The sequence below is a fragment of the Apium graveolens genome, chromosome 4 (genome assembly GCF_009905375.1).
Source record: "Apium graveolens cultivar Ventura chromosome 4, ASM990537v1, whole genome shotgun sequence".
NCBI classification, from domain to species: domain Eukaryota; kingdom Viridiplantae; phylum Streptophyta; class Magnoliopsida; order Apiales; family Apiaceae; genus Apium; species Apium graveolens.
Window position 1 is genome coordinate 216,179,906 of NC_133650.1, and position 3,505 is coordinate 216,183,410.

Below are 3,505 nucleotides of genomic sequence, written 5' to 3' on the forward strand. Positions count from 1 at the left end.
CAGACTTTACTCTTTGTATGATATTTAGCTTAATGCACACACTTACTGTGGTGATCAATGTTGTTTTAGATAACCAGTTTACGTGTCAGTTACATAAATTATGAGGACAAGTTCTGATGGAAGTTCTGATGATTAAGTTCTGTTGTAACCATATCAGTATTTGTGTGAAGAATTACAGAAATAAACATTCATTTTTTGAGTTAAGGAGCCATATTCTGATGACTTTTAAATTCTGATAATAATCAAGTTCTGATGCTGACGTGGCAGTATTTATTTACTTGGTTTACTTTTAAGTCAATACTTGAACGGTTATATTTTTCAGAATATTGGACTATGTGAGATAAAGCAGTAATAATCATTTGTTTAGTGGGAACAGTTTCTTTTTGAAAAACCGAACGTGCAAAGTAATCATTACTTATTTACCGTGCCCATTAACTCTTGTCTTAACTACTGCATGGCTGACAGGTGTAAGGTCTGTTCCACTTCTCAATAATTGTTGTCACGTGAGTTGTCTAAGTAAAAGAGATAAAAGATTTTCAACTCTTTTATTCACATTTCTATTCTATTCACTCTTTCTCTTTTTCTTATTCTCTCACATTTTCTGACGGTTTTCTATACAGACATATTCTCAAACACCTTTCAGGCACTCTGACTTCTCACTTATTTTTGATGGCGCCCAAGGATTTAATTATTGATGGAGCCAAGTTTGTACCAAATAACTATGCTACAATCTTGAATAAGGCTGAACCTCCATCAGATCTGCACTTTGTGCAAGATTTATTAGCCAATAGTGATATTGGGTATGCTTTGACCCAACCTCAAACTATTTCAATCAAACAAGTGCTGACATTTTGGCGAACTGGGCTTTTTGATAATGGTGGTGCTGCTGGTTCACCAAGCATAATTTTCACATCAAGAGATGTCGAGCATGTGGTTACTCCAGGAGCAGTTCGTAAAGCTCTCCACTTACCTGAAGGTTGTACATTCTCAACAGTGGAGGATCCTGTTTTACAGCAGCTTATGGCCAGTCTGGGCTATGAGAAAAGTTTGGGAAAGCTGGGTCAACTGAAAAGATCAAATATCAGAAAGGAATGGAGCTTTTCTTTGATTGTATCACCAAGGCATTCTCCAATAAATACTCCAACTTTGATGATATTCCCATTATGAGTCAGCAAATCGGGTATGCCCTTATCCATCAAACTCATTTTGATTTTGCAAGTGTTGTGCTAGGTTTTATAGGGGATAGGATGACAGAGGATAGGAATGTAGTATACTTTGCTAGATTCTGTCAGCTTATATATACTTATTGTTGTGCTGATGAACCTCAACCAACCAGTGATTTAATTTCACCCTTTAAGCTTGCAAAAAGGGCCTTTAATGATTTGTTAAATGCTGATAATAAGAAACAAGTGCTGAGACCCTTACAGATTCCTCAGTCAGTAAAAAAAATCTTGGTAAATGTTGATCCACAAACTTATACATCTGTCTATCCTGATGTCCAACCCACCAACTCATCACAACCAACACAACAGCCATCAGAACATACCATGTCTCACCAACCTCAACCACAACCTTCAGCACATCCAGTGAAGCCTTCTCCTTCAAGAGCAAAGAGGACTAAGATAGTACCTCAGTCTCAACAGAAGAGAAGGAGAATTATTCTGAGAGATGAGTCAGATACTGAGGAACAAGTTCCAATGTCAGAACCTGTTGTTATAGAAGCTGGGAAGATCTCTTCTCAGAAAGATACAGAAACTGGGAGTTCTAGGCCCCTCAAAAGGCTTAGAAAGCTAAATTCTGATGATGAAGCTCCCAAAGTCTCTACTTCAACAAAGAGACTTAAAAAGCAAAGAGCCAGGAGGGCTGTAAGTGAATCATCACACTCTGAAGAAATCCTGGAAGCAGCAACTAAGGAAGGGGGTCAAGAATCTCTGATCCCAACAGAACCGATCGTAATTGAATTACTTCCCACTGCTGAATCAGCTCACAAGTCTCCTATTCAAGAACAAGAGGATATTCCAGAGCAAGTGCCCACATCTCCTGTGTCTCCTATTAATGATCCAATACATGCTGAAGATCCAGGTATAATTGATGAAATAGATATTCACAACTTGGTTGTACCTGATGTTCTGTACTTGGAAGCTCCACCCACTCAAGTTACTCCACCAACAACACCACTTCTAGATGCTGATTTCAATGCAGATATTCCAACAACACTAGTTCTGGATCTAGATGATGAAGATCAGATTGTAGGTGGGCATCAAAATTTGGATGTTGATCAGAACTTAGTTGCAGATCAGAATTTAGAGAATGATGTTGAAACCTCTATAGCCTCACATACTGTTATTCTATCAGAGGATGCTGATACTGCAGGCTCTGTAAGTTCTGATGTTGACAATGCTGAAATTACTGGTGAAGCTGCTACAAATGTAAATGCTGATGCAGTTGGTCCATCTGGACATGCACCTTAACAAGGTCCATACAAAGCTGATCTAATCAAGAAGTTTGTTAGAGAGGATGCACCGGTACCTTGGAGTGAAGTTTGTTAGAGAGGATGCACCAGTACCTTGAAGTTTGTTAATTATCAATTAACACATAAATCATTTAAAGACACGAATTCATCAAAGAGGAATAAAATATCCATAATTTTATTATTTCCCAATTGAAACAATCATATAAAATGATCCAGATATTAATAATATTAAATCCTAAAAATTTACGGGATATCACAATTGAGACATCTGTGTCCAAATTTTCATCAATTTGCACAGAGTCTACAATAGTCTCCACTCCAAACTCATTCATTTCTTCTATCCCGATGAATATTCTTCATCCGTCGAGTAGTGATTGTATCCCGACGGATGTGCCTAACAACAGTCATCCGTCAGCTAGCCAAACTACTATCCCGATGGATATTCCTCATCCGTCGGGAGTCTCTGCACAACTTCAAATTCCTAAAATTGTCACAAGTGCAGATGACTTAGTAGTAGTACAATCACTCTTAGGACTGAGGGCAGGGAGTGAATTGAGTGAGAGGCTGGGTTGCTCCCAGGCAAAAGGAGAGAACCAATGCAGACCATTTCTTCAGGTCTGGAAAAAGTGAGTGAGAGGAGTCCCACCTTAGATGTGAAGGTGCAAGTGTGAGGGTGGAAAGCCATAGAGAGCCCTTGATGCAACAAAAGAGAGATTATGAGAGAAATGCAGGTACATGAGTGATAAGGTTGGACACCATTGCTGGTGAGTCAATGAATGTCAGTGATGCAGAAAGGAAGAGACTCTTTCAACAAGAATATCAAGCTGTCATAGATTCTATCTCCCTAGATGCTGAGATATTTACTCATCCTATTACAGCTTATCAAACTCCAGCTGTACAGGGCAATGAGGGGGCTAAAAAGATAATCAATCTAGTGCACACAACTGCTTCTCTACAAAGAGCAAAGGATGCAATCACTGCTATGCCATCCAATACTGGTAGTGATTTTGAACTGGCTGAAGACTCTTTTGG